Source organism: Hypomesus nipponensis, chromosome 1 (assembly GCF_054491055.1).
Source record: "Hypomesus nipponensis isolate SF chromosome 1, ASM5449105v1, whole genome shotgun sequence".
In the NCBI taxonomy this organism is placed as follows: domain Eukaryota; kingdom Metazoa; phylum Chordata; class Actinopteri; order Osmeriformes; family Osmeridae; genus Hypomesus; species Hypomesus nipponensis.
Genome location: NC_140361.1, coordinates 1443661 through 1457748, shown reverse-complemented (window position 1 = coordinate 1457748; position 14088 = coordinate 1443661). Strand labels below are relative to the sequence as shown.

The window sequence follows — 14088 nt, the reverse complement described above, 5'->3', positions numbered from 1 at the left end:
TCATCCTCTCTCACTGTCTCTCTCCCTCCTCTTCTCTCCACCCCCCCCCCCCCCCCCCATCAACCCCACTTCATTCGGGTGTTGGATTGGAGTTGACGTTTCCATGCCGACCGACCCTCCTCGTGCTCTTGGACGGTTGAGGTGCTAACGCCCACCTTCCTGCCGTGTGTGGTGGTCTGCAGCGTGGTGGAGGGAAGAACACGTGACAGCAGCTCCCGTCTGCTCGCCCCGGGACAGCCAGCAATCACAGTGTCCCTGAGAGGGGGCCCACGGTGAGGGGGGGCCCACGGTGAGGGGGGGCCCACGGTGAGGGGGGGCCCACGGTGAGGGGGAGACCCCAGCCTCCCTCTGCATCTGGGCAGATGGGGATCCCGCCCTGGGGTCCACGTGGAGCTATGCAATTAACAAGCCATTTATTAAAGCTGTACAGGTCAATCAGTGAGTTCCTCTCTGTTGGGAGACCAGGTAAGTGTGAGTGCTAAATGATGTCATTCATTGAAGTTTTCCCTGCAGTTGCTGGTTCTTGAGACGACCCATTTTTTCCCCTGTCGTATGTGAAGGATAGGTCCCATTCCTTTCTGAGGCTTGGACCCACAGCATGCTTGAGAGGAACAAGTACAACAGTGAGAAGACTTCTTGTTTTATTAACAAACAGAGCTGGGCAAACAGAGGACTCCTCTGTTCATTGTATCAAGGAGTGAGTGAGAGAGAGAGCGGGGGGGAGAGAGAGAGCGGGGGGAGAGAGAGAGAGAGCGGGGGGAGAGAGAGAGAGCGGGGGGAGAGAGAGAGAGCGGGGGGAGAGAGAGAGAGAGCGGGGGGAGAGAGAGAGAGCGGGGGGAGAGAGAGAGAGAGCGGGGGGAGAGAGAGAGAAGAGAGAGAGCGGGGGGAGAGAGAGAGAGAGCGGGGGGAGAGAGAGAGAGAGAGCGGGGGGAGAGAGAGAGAGCGGGGGGGAGAGAGAGAGAGAGCGGGGGGAGAGAGAGAGAAGAGAGAGAGCGGGGGGAGAGAGAGAGAGAGAGCGGGGGGAGAGAGAGAGAGCGGGGGGGAGAGAGAGAGCGGGGGGAGAGAGAGAGAGAGAGCGGGGGGGAGAGAGAGAGAGCGGGGGGGAGAGAGAGAGAGAGCGGGGGGAGGGAGAGAGAGCAGGGGGAGAGAGAGAGAAGAGAGAGAGCGGGGGGAGAGAGAGAGAAGAGAGAGAGCGGGGGGAGAGAGAGAGAGAGCGGGGGGAGAGAGAGAGAGAGCGGGGGGGAGAGAGAGAGAGCGGGGGGGAAAGAGTGAGGAGAGAGAGCGGGGGGGGGGAGAGAGAGAGCGGGGGGGAAAGAGTGAGGAGAGAGAGCGGGGGGGGGAGAGAGAGACTGCGGAGAGACAGAGGGGGGGGGGAGAGATTGAGAGAAAGGAAGAGAGAAAAAAACAAGAGAAAGAGATGGGAGAAGAGAAAAAGAAAACTCTAGAAAGATTTACTGTTCAATTACGACCGGCTCGAAGAGCCATTGCCAGACTCTTGCAGTGGTGCACAAGGAGAACTGGAATGATGCCCCAGAGACATAGATATCCTCATAGCCTTTGACAGTAAAAGAACAGGCGGACACTCATCCTATTAAAACATCCAGTCATTCACAGAAGGAACATAGAAGGCCTTATCTCAAGAGAACACCGATAGTGTGACACAATCGGTTTTTATCATGGAACAAGGCTATTTGTGCTTTACTGGTGAATTGCAATAATTTTAAATTATATGTTTTCGTGTTGGAAAAACACCAACGGCAACTCTATTTTCAAACCAAAGCATTGCACAGTAACAGGTGCAAATGTTTTGATTTTGAGATGCAAGCACATACATTTACTAGCACCAAGGCAAAGTACGATTCAATAATCGCTCGCTCTCTGTGCGTCAAGTCAGTGTTAGTAGGAACTGATGATAAATACTGAATCATGTTGATGTTGAAGAGATGGATACATACAGATGGAAGATATTGTGCTGTGCCCCTTTTCCTGGGGAGATAGCATGATTGATAATAATGAGGTCAAAATTTGCAATACTTTGCAGCGCACAGTGCACTCAAGCACAAATTGTATCTGGCCTGATATGCCTTGTGCTAAACAGATCTGAGAGGGTTTTAATGATAAGTGACCTACTGTATTAGAGTAAGAAAATTAATAATTTTGGATGAACGCCCCGCAGTAAAACATAATTCCAAGTTCGGTTTATTAGATATTTAGATGGTGAGGGTTAGGAGTTCTTCTCAAACATCCTTTCCCATTCAGGAATGAAGGACTCCATGCTAATTATTTGGAAACCAAAGTACTGAATAAATGGAAATGAAATCATCTCTGAACGCCATCTGAAAATGATTTCACTGATATCACAACCCCAAAATAATCAACAGAAGAAAGAGAGTTGTATTTTTTGCTCTGCCCTTGGCCCCGGGGGGCAGGGTGGCTCGGTGTTAATGCCAGGGTGTGCTGGAAGCCCTGTAATGGGGGGCGTGATGCAGGGGGCTACTGGTGTCTGTCACTATCCTCAGCACTGTCTCCTAGACTCCATTATCCCACCCGGCTGTCCACCGCGGCACCGAGGCACGACTCAAACATGCATGTGGGAACTTCTCCAAGTAATGTTCCCTAATTGGGTGGAGGAAAAGCATTCTGAAAAATGCATGGCGCCTGCCTGAGCTAGTTAGAGTAAGTGTAGAGGAGAGGGCAGAGGAGGGGAGGGAGGAGGAGGGGGGCAGGGCAGGGTAGGGTAGGGCAGGGCAGGGCAGGGTAGGGTAGGGTAGGGTAGGGGAGGGGAGGGGAGGGGAGGGGAGGGGAGGGGAGGGGAGGGGAGGGGAGGGGAGGGGAGGGGAGGGGAGGGGAGGGGAGGGGAGGGGAGGGGAGGGGAGGGGAGGGGAGGGGAGGGGAGGGGAGAGAGGAGGAGGGGGGCAGGGCAGGGCAGGGCAGGGCAGGGGAGGAGGAGAGGAGAGGAGAGGAGAGGAGAGGAGAGGAGAGGAGAGGAGAGGAGAGGAGAGGAGAGGAGAGGAGAGGAGAGGAGAGGAGAGGAGAGGAGAGGAGAGGAGAGGAGAGGAGAGGAGAGGAGAGGAGAGAAGAGAAGAGAAGAGGAGAGGGGATACTCTGACAGGGAAGAAGAGAGAAGAAGAGAGATTGGACAGGCGAGAAGGGAAAGTAGGAGAGAGAGATGGAAAGGGAGAGAGCTGGAACTGTGAAAGAATAGTGGGCATTAAATAGACATTACATTTACATTGGACTCCTGCTGTAGACTTGGCTTTTATCCGAAGTGACATACTTTGAATGCATTATAGAAGACATTTTACTGGTTTTAAACCTATCCAATCAACACTAAGAACTCTTCACGTAATCTTTAAGAGCAAATGTGTTTGAAAAAGTAATTGCACCTGTTATTTTAGTCTGGAGTGTCAAAATGTAAAAATACACAAGAATCCTGTGTCCACACTGACTTGAACTCTTCTGTTTCCCTCTAAGTTCATTACAGTGTCAAAGTACCAGTCGGAAATCAACAAGCATTCATCATTTACTTCCTCCTTCATTATCTCCTCCTCCATTATCTCCTCCTCCATTATCTCCTCCTCCATTATCTCCTCATCCATTATCTACTCCTCCATTATCTACTCATCCAGAACCAAGAAGACAATCCAAGAGCACTTAATTTCTATTGAAATCAGGAAATTGGTTCTTATTATTGGGTGTGCTCACGCCTTCGGCGGGCACTACCATTGTTCTCTCTCATATACATTTATTATTTATTATTATTATTATTTTCCCACCCCTAAAAATACGTAAATATTTGCACTACATAGACAACGTCGGTGTTAAATGACAATTTGAAGATTTGGATAGTTTGTCCTTGCTGTAAATGATGGAAGTCCAAAGTATTGTGTTTGATTTGAAATGACAAACATTGACGTAACATTCTGTCCACGTGTTGTACTATGGATCTAAGAGGAAAAGCTGCAGGCCATAGCTTTTATGTGGTACTCATTTATTTCGAGTTCTTGCACACAGCGAAAGAAGATGTGGAAGATGTGCCATTTGGCAGAACAGATGGCTTTGCTTTTGCAGTTCATTTTTATCGACTCATGAAATCTGAGCTACGTTCATTTGGGTCCAGTCTCATAAATTGATTTTATATTTAGCAATTAAAGCAGCTCATTTCATGATTAGTTTCAACATTGCATTTTAACTGAGGGTGTTTGACTGTTGACCTATGGTTCTGTGGAAACAAAATGCATCGAAGGAAATACTAGAGTCCACAAAAAGGTTTAGTTTATGGGTGGTATCTCTCTCCAAATCTGTTTACTGTACTACAGTTACTGACACTTTACAATTGCTGTTCTTGTGTTTCCCCAATCTAAATAGCTACAGCTAAATAGCTCTAATCAACAAACAAAATAGCTTTGAACTTGTGACCAATCGAACGCTTTCCCCATTGAGCACCATTGGATACGTTTATCGGTGGAAAGCGAGTTTGGTTTGTGAGGTTCAAGTTTAGTAGAATAACATTTATTGGGCTAAATAGAATCAGAAAGATTAAAAAAAACATTACACTTGCTTGGTGGAGCAAGCTTTTAATGTTGTCTGCTAAACTCTATAATAAAACAACATGTCATGTGTAAAACACCAAAAAGCATATTCTTATGTACTAATAATAGGGGATGTTTTTTTGTATTTATGGAAACTCAATATCTGAGCACTGCTCTTCAAAACAACCCTAAACCTTCCTCTTTGAGAGGTAGTGCAAAGTGCATCACTGGGAAACTGGAGACAGACTGCATTTGTCACTTATCTGAAGTATTAACACACGGGTATAGTTGATGCAAAAATAAGAATCTCAGATGCACTGTCTGACTTTATTTACCCCTTCTTCAAAGGTGGTAAGAAGCCTTTTAAAAAGGCCATTCAGAACGTCTTTGTTGGAAAAGAAGAAAGAGAGGGAATTATGGGGGATATTGCAAGTGTCAGAGTCTGTTCTGATGAGAGTGAGGAGAGCTGCTCCTGAACTACTTCAGAGATTAACATCCACATGTTCAGACCCCTTCAGAGGATTTAGCTGGGACTCGGACACCAAACAGCGATGATGGGCTCCCAGGATCCGTTTGGGCTTTGCCTCCCCACATCCCCTCTCTGAACACACAGATATGAAGCTTAAAAATAACAAGGAGTGACAAGAGGAAATGCAGAAAACCAAGCATGACTGAGCAAGAAAATATCTAATCTCTATAGTTTACAATACCTGAAGGAATGCACCCAACAGCCTTGAGGAGAAGGGAACTAATAGATCCTGTATAGTTTGCATTGCAGAGCATGCCTGGCTCTTTTGAAGGGTGTTTGTGTTGGACAATAATCCCCCAGAACATAAGGACATCATTAATATATCAGCTACACCTCTTCTTCTGACTACTCACTCTCAGTGTTATACTTTAAAACAGGGAGATGGAGATAAATCTTGTTATAACCATGGCTTTTTGGTTCTAACTACTGTTGGTGTGTAAGGGATTTGGTGTGTGGATGACTTGAAAGTCCATTCTAAGTTGTGTTTCAAACCCTAATGCAGAGTTCCATTTATGCACTGGCAGAGTTTAGCACAGAAGCTGTACTGAAAAATTGTGATTTATGCTGCCGTGTTTAATTACCTGTCTTTGCTATGAAGATAACGTACTCCCCAATGCATAAGTCAAAACATGCAAAACTGCATGTCATTCAAAAAAATAAATAAAGTAAAAGAAATATATAATAACTGAAGAGCTATTAGCACAGGCATCAAAATATATTGCCCATATGCTATACCAATGTGAAATATCCTTTCATTTAACATCCTCTGTATTGCTCAAATGCAGTACTGAACAGTACAGTACAGAAGGCAGACAATTGCAATAACAGAACACACAGCCAGCACAGTGCAGGGTGAGTGTTCACCTCACCTTTACACATGGAAAAACCAGCCAAAGCAGTTGTTATTGTGTTGCAGACAATGTGTGAGGGATTTGTGTAGGACTGGGTTTTAATGATCGTGATTCAGAAACCTGTGGCCTCGGTCGCCCAGAGGCCTGTCCAAGCTTCACCCTCTGGTGCCCGATAACCACAGCTGCTATTTAAGACTGCAGAGAAACAACAGACCCACCAAACTGGGATGGATGTTTTTCAGAAAACAAAGCCAGACATTTTTGTTTCTGTTTCCTGGAAGTAAAACGATTGATTGAAGCAAAGCCAGGCTAGATCTGCAACCTTGTGGAACACTGAGGTGGGAGACATCTGCAAGCTGGACACGCGTGACTGAAGTATCAGGTCATTCTCATGTTTTAACCAGAGTAATCATGGTTCCCTTCGTTAATGCAGTGAACAACCAAATTAAAAAGCTTTTGTGTAAGAAACGTTAAGAAAACATTCAGATGTTCCACCTTGATCCTTACTTAACCAACCCCAGCCTGCAGTTATGGTTCCTACTTATATTGTGTTTGACTATTTCCCATTCATAGAATGCAAATGCATATTTGTATAACTACAAGATTTAAAAAGTTTAAATCAACCTGAAATGGGAATGGCAGTAATACTTTCAATGTGTCAGTTCTCAGCTTGTTGAAATAACTTTTTTGGGGGTTGGCCAATCAGAGATGAACAAGAGTGGAGAGGCAAAGACAGCAGATTGAAGTTGGTTTAATCAACTTTGACGACCATTTTCCCTTTAATCTGTGCTATGAAGTGAAAAATACATTTCCCAGAAGAAAAAAAAATCTTCCTTTTTGATACGTGTTTAGTCTCAGAACCCATTTTCTCTATTGTATTTTCATAAGGGTATGATGTTAAGGATGAATATTAAAAAACATGTGGTTATCGCACATGTAACAACTCGTATTTGCATGAATTTTGCACCTCGAGGACAAAATGTACCGCAGTGAACAATGACATAATAGGGCAACTTACCATTTCTAATTCAAAACAGACAACATGGTTCCTCTTTCCACGGAGAGAGAATGAGGGAACAGAAACAGTGAATCTGAAACACAGAAAAGTTTGAAGTTATGTCATTAATTGTTAAAGCCATAAGTAGGTAGAAGCAAACATTAGTGTCAGTTACCTGGACATGTTCTGTCAGACCTAATCCTGTTCATGCAGGTAACGATCTAAACTGCTCTGGTTGTCAGGGAAATATAATTAATAATAAACAATGAACAGCTGTAATTGTACCACGATTTACAGTTTTGGCTTGACAAAAGATCTAACATTCTAAAAGAGGATTATTGCCCTGAACAAGAACATCATTACTGTAGGTAAGTGTTTTTGTGAGTTGCAATATTCCCAGATTCCTGCTTGCATGGATTAAAATTGCCTGTTGTCATATCCACACCATGAAACCATCTCTTTATGAAATAAAATATCCATCCTTCCATAGAATTAAACAGAAGTCATAAACCAAATAATCTTCATTTGGAAAATAATGTTGGGTCTTGACTTGAATTTACCATTCATTTGATGATAGTCACTGCAATATTTATCCAAAACCAGCTTGATAAAAAAATTGTTTTAATTAGTTTTTCATTGCCATGCCATCCCCATAGACCTGTTGGACTAAACACTATGTCATCCATTTATGACAAACGATCAAGACCAACAGCAAAATATCTACGAGCAAAACCCTTTTATCTGGAGACTAAGTGTCTCCTCGTCATTTCCACCACGGCAGAAGATTCGCTCCTCTGAGGGAGACACGGTAGTTTTGCTCTCATTAAATGGTAAACCATGTTGATAAATGACAGTGGTGCAGCTACTGGTGCAGCCCTCATCATATGTGAGCAAAGCTCTCATGTTTTAGCGAACTGCCTTTGAAATGAAGGGGGAAGAACTGAAAAGCTAAAGTCAGCCTTTCCCTTTAATAGAGCGCAACTTTGACAGCTCTGTGGTATGATAATGCAAGCTCCATTGCATCGTTCGCCAACACAAGTTATGAGCCAGCAGAAATCCGTATAACAGGGAAAAGCAAATGGATTGGGATGACTCTGGCATAAAACTCCCCTAATGACTGGATCTACAGTTTTTCCTGTGCGTCTACAATACCTTTCCCCCTGAAACAAGCCGTCTGCTGGGGGTAATGACAGACTGGGGAGCTCTGGTAGGGAGGGAGAAAGGTGGTGCACCTCCTGCTGCTGGTTCCTACCCCCTAGTGTGGCAGTTGAGAGGTGGGTTGTTGGTGGTAGACAGAATAGTGGGTGTAGAGAGGGTGGATGGTGTGGTGAAGGGGTGGGTGGTGGAGAAGGTCTGAAGGCAGGGCTGGAGAGGATCTCTGAGTAAGCCAAGGTTAACATTACACTGTGGCTTGACCTGTCTCCCACACACACACACACACACACACACACAAACATTTAGCTTTTCCCTGAAGACAAGGACTGCTGAGGGCAGCTGAACCACCACTGTGCACATGGATCCATACTATGCATCATCCTGCACACACCATCACATCACTACATCCGCACGCACGCACTGCTCATTATGTGCAGACCACAAGCCTCGCACAAAAATACATACACACACATCCGCATGAATGCAACCACTGCTAATAATTTACACACACACACACACACATAAACCACAAGCTTCTGCACAAAAACACACACACAACCACATAAGCCACAAGGCTCCACACAAAAACACGCACACAGACTCCCACATAGACAGCCAGCATCTGCACAAATGAACACACACACACACACACACACACACACACTTTATGAGCATCACACAGACAGACTGGGGCTGTCTCAACTGTGACCTGGATTCACTGCACAATCCTCCCTCCTTCCCCCATCCTCCCCCATCCTCCCTCCCCCCCCCCCATCCTCCCCCATCCTCCCCCATCCTCCGTCCCTCCCCCATCCTCCCCCATCCTCCCTCCCTCCCCCATCCTCCCCATCCTCCCTCCCCCATCCTCCCTCCCCCATCCTCCCTCCCCCATTCTCCCTCCCTCCCCCATCCTCCCCCATCCTCCCTCCCTCCCCCATCCTCCCCCATCCTCCCTCCCCCCCCCCCATCCTCCCTCCCCCATCCTCCCTCCCCCATTCTCCCTCCCCCATTCTCCCTCCCTCCCCCATCCTCCCCCATCCTCCCTCCCTCCCCATCCTCCCTCATCCTCCCTCCCCCCTCCCCCATCCTCCCTCCCCCATCCTCCCCCATCCTCCCTCCCCCCCCCCATTCTCCCTCCCCCATCCTCCCTCCCTCCCCCATCCTCCCTCCCCATCCTCCCTCCCCCATCTTCCATCCTCCCTCCCTCCCCCATCCTCCCTCCCCCCATCCTCCCTCCCTCCCTCCCCCATCCTCCCTCCCCCATCCATCCTCCCTCCCCCATCCTCCATCCTCCCTCCCTCCCCCATCCTCCCTCCCCCATCCTCCATCCCCCATCCTCCCTCCCCCATCCTCCCTCCCCCATCCTCCCTCCCCCATCCTCCATCCTCCCTCCCTCCCCCATCCCAGGCTGGAGGACAGAGAGGAGAGGCCCAGCCTAAGCAGGTCCATGATGTGCAGCTCTCATATCCTGTACAGGCTGACATCAGGTGGCTCACTTGGCAGGAACATTCTGCTTTATAACACTCTGCTTTAGATAAGCCTTCCTGCGTTTATACAAAACTCCAGGTTGCACAGTTTATACACACATACTATATAGCTTCAACAGGGCTTCAACAGGGCTTTCAATACTTGAGGTGTTCTTCGAATGGGATATATGAGGAGGGGAGGGTTCAATCGAAGCATTCACTCGGTGAAAGACTACACGCTTCCCTCTGCAGCTACAGTGTAGGGGTAAGGTACGTTTCAGAGGTTTGTTGAAGAAAAATCTTGCTTACTTTGCAAGTTTTGCCTCCATTTTGTGTCCAGGCAGGCTTTCCTCCCCTCATGCTAATCAGCTTGTGAGTTTCCTGGTGTTTTCACTCAGTGTCAACATAACGGGCCCCATCTTCTACCTCAGCCTTGCAGCTTTGGTGTTCAGACACACTCTGCAGCTACACAGCCTTTAGAGGCCCCAAGCTTTGGCATATTTCCCTAAAACCTTCTTTCCGACTCTCTCTCTCTCTCTCTTGTCGTCTTTTCAATGGTTGTCGTGTCTTTACACAGGTTATTGTTCCTTTTGTGTTTTTTTCGCTTACAAATTGTTGCATAATTCCTTTTAATTTTCTTCCGTTTCCTGTTGTGTTTGCCGACTATTGGCACTTTTAAACATCGCATGTATTTGGAATTTAATTTAGCAAAAACACAATTTTATAGTAGGTGCCAATCTGAACTTCAGAACGACAGTGTAGTATAAACTCAGTATAAACTCAATTGAACGTAACTACATTAGTAAAATATCAAAGTTATGTCTAACTGGTGTGCAAACTGTGTAAGCTCAGTGTGTAATGGTTTCTGGCTTGGTTTTATATTCTGTTAAAACCCTATGAACTGAAGAATTGAGACAGGAAACTGCTTTGCAAAGTTGGTACAGCAAAAAGCTTTCCAAACTTGACAAAGCTTTCCAACTCACTGGCATCATGAGTTTGTGCGGAATTGTGAGACACAGAAACATCTCTAAGCTAAATACCAGGTATGAGAATGGGAGTTGTGTTGTAAACTTAAAAACGTGTTCCACTTTGAAAACAGAACTCACAGAAGAGTCCATCAAACCCTCCTCCTCCGCATCGTTGTGGTAACATTGTCATGAGAAACCAAAACAACTTGCTTGTGTGGAAGCCTTTTAAAGTAGTTATCTGAAATAAAATATTCATGCTTATTCATAATGAAGGACTAGCCGTGGTGGTGGGGAACACACAGCACTTTGAGTCACAGGTCTCTCTTCAGACCGCTTCAACCCTGTAACACTTGTCCAACTACTAGTGTTGTTGTATTGCATTTCATTTGTATATCGCTTGTCTAACTTCTCCAGTATAGTATAGTTGTGTAAAATGTCATTTGTATTTGTGTCTTATATGTCTTGGCTCCAGTGTTGTTGAGTTGTGTTTCATTTAGCCTTGGGCAGTGGACTGCCTCCATTTTTTGGGTCATACGTTGGATTGCTTTTACCAATCAAGGAAAGTCAATACTCCATCATACATCCCTGCTCATGTTTCAGGAGACGTTTTCATGCTTTTGATTTTTGTTACAGTACACTCCCAGAAGCCAGGAAAGTTCCCAGAAGCCAGGAAAGGTAAATGATTTATGAACCTAAACCTGGTTGATTTTGAAAGAGTCAGTCTCACCACCGGGAGACAAAGAGCCACACAACTGTAAATAAGTGACAGGGTGTGGGGCCTGGTAAGCATTAGCATCCCGCGCTGTGTTAGCATCCCGTGCTGTGTTAGCATCCCGCGCTGTGTCACAATGCAAAGGAATCCATGGAGTCTGACAGAAATGACAGCGCACTTTCAGATGCAGGCTGGCGGGTGCAGACATCAATGCTTGAGTTAGTCTCTCCCTGAAGATGTTGGGAAGATTCGGTAGTGTAATATACTGGCTTCTAATTTCAGAAAAACCAACAAAGCTATTGAATACATTCGACATATAAATATATTATATTCTGTGTACTGTATTTACGTAAGACAAAGGATGCAAAGAGAGGTGTGTTTAGATGGCCGGGCCCAGGACTGAGTCATCCACTCAGACACAAGTTTCTGCAGCCCAGTTAAGAGAGATGACAACTTTAATTGAGATCTCTGCTGTGTTTTAATTAATTATTCAAAGCGATTTTGTAAACAGTGTCACATCTCTCACAGGGGACTCTGCGACACACTTTGCTATTATTCTTTGGAATAAGTATGTAGGCCACGGAGAGAAAAGATTCAGAGCACAAAAAGAACATCAGATCCAGCTAAAGCTATAAATGTAGAAGCACAACGTGACTACTGTAAGAAGAGATTTGCAGGTTGACAGAAGGAAAATGGATGCCTCAAACAAAACATGGCTGGAGGTTGACAGCACATAGACTGTCAGCTGTGAGTCATTGCTGTGTACCATCCATCCCTCTTAAGGTAATTCACCAGGTTACACACCCAAACTAAATAGGCAGTGCTGTTTGTGAGACAGAGAGGGGATTTTCATCCTGGTACAAAGAGAACTGTACATCGCAATGACAACAAAGTGTTGGAGCATGTTAATCAGAAACTCGTGTCTTCAGTGTTCAATAAGAGTTCATAGCTGGGTGTGTGTATGGTACATATTTGCCCAGACATATTAATTATGACACAAAGAAAGTACTTCATACTCTGACAAAACTGTTCCAATAGCACATTCCTCTGAAGTTCATTCTTAGTAAAAGGTAAGTGTGTTATGCAAGTGTTTTATATATATATTTTTTGTTTTGTTTTGTTTAACTTTTTAAAATAATAATAATAATAAGTATTGTACTATTGCATTTGTAAGAGTTCAGTCAGCCATATATACGGTGCTAAAGCACATAATCTACCTTGGGAAAACATTTCAAGAGAAGAAGACTAAAGTATATTGGAAAAAGAGACACAACATAGCATCTACACAGTAGCTCACTTGCCAAGAAAAATTGAAATCCATCCAAAACGAAGATGTGTTGCACTGTTTCAGTTCAAGTGTACCAACAGATCGACAGTAAAATAATTACGGTAATGTAGCCACTGATGCGATGAGGTGAGTATCACTGGCAGAATGGGTGTCTCCCTACTGCTTCCACTGGTTTCTCCACGATTCTCTTACATGCTAATGTGCAAGCTGCTGAACCGAGATGTGGAGTAATTTGCAACGTTTGCAATTTAATCCTTTTTTCCTTTTTTTATGTAAATTCCTGACAGGCCGGGAGTGTTGAAAGTTCACAACAGACTGACTCTTTTCAGAGAGCTACAGTATATGGTTTAAAGAGAAACTAAAAAATATATATATAAAAAAAAACTTGCACTCTATCTGCGTGTTTGTTCAAGCGAAAAGTCTGAGGAAAACAGTAGCATAAATGACAAGATTTTTCATTTTCTCATGTGAAGATCTGTCATTTTAATTTGTTTTGGCGGACTTTGTAGCCAGTTTATTCTGACATTGAATTATTATAATACCCACGCACCACATCATTGTCTTCAGTCCTATTACCTCAGTGACAAACTGTTTAGAACAGTTTAGATTCATACAATGCCACATTAAAGGATCATGAATACATTAATTTGGTGATAGATTTTGTATTTGACTCATTGATGAGGACAAATGAGGTGTGCAATGTTATCTTGAGTCTCTGGATCGTGTTTGAAACAGGGAAAGCTCCATGCGGAACTCTGTGAGAGGTGAGGAGTCCTTGTTCACAGCAATGAATGCTGTGCACCATCAAATATATTGAGTGCTAGTCATGAATTTTGAATTTGTTATGTAACCAAAAATCGTACCTTACAAACCTGCACCAATCCCCCCCCCCCCCCCATGTGTGTGTGTGTGTGTGTGTGTGTTGGAAATGTTTCCAGTCCTGCAATTTGTCAAGCAGAGGACATAGTCGCATTTTGATGTGACATCACTGGATATAGGGGTTTTATACGAGCAATAAATCAATGCAGCACCAGGGAAAACAAAGGAAAGCAACTCGTAAATCATGCTGGATCCCAAGAATCAAAGCAATCACAAGCTCTGTGTTCAACCTGATCTACATCCCAGTTACTCATGTGTTAATGCGAGTGCATTAGAAATAGCTTTAGCCTACTTTTCAGCTCAAGGGACGTTAGAGTGGGGCTCTCCCGCTCCTACCAACAGACAAAGGACCACAGATTTGTTTTTTATGATGCCATGAAATGAACAGTATCTCATCTAACAATGTATATTTTGAAGGTTGCTGTAGACAGGTATATAATTGTACCATATTCCTGGATTTAATTTAATGAGATCCTATCTTACCGGAAATGTGTTTGAATAATTGAAGAACGCGGCCGTTTCCCTGCTTGCGGAGGAAACCAGAGTGAGTATTGTCAGTGAAGTAAAGGAAGTCGGGGCTTTTTCCTGAAACAGATTGCATGGGATGGAGATAGCTGCTCGCCTAAGCACATTAAACAGTTGGTGGCATAGCTGTAGGCCTCTTTTCCCTTTGATAAAAACTAGCTTTTGTTTTTCACATCAGAACAAAGT

The 14088-nt window shown here is 44.8% G+C and overlaps 1 protein-coding gene across 1 annotated transcript in view; it reads right to left on the bottom strand.

Annotated features, from left to right (window-relative positions):
- The window catches only part of lingo2 (leucine rich repeat and Ig domain containing 2), a 209333-nt gene that overhangs the window by 118089 nt on the left and 77156 nt on the right, over nt 1-14088 (bottom strand). Inside the window, exon 2 of the mRNA XM_084698782.1 lies at nt 6931-7003. The gene's annotated coding sequence lies outside the window, so the exon portion shown is untranslated. The remainder of the gene's footprint in view (nt 1-6930; nt 7004-14088) is intronic.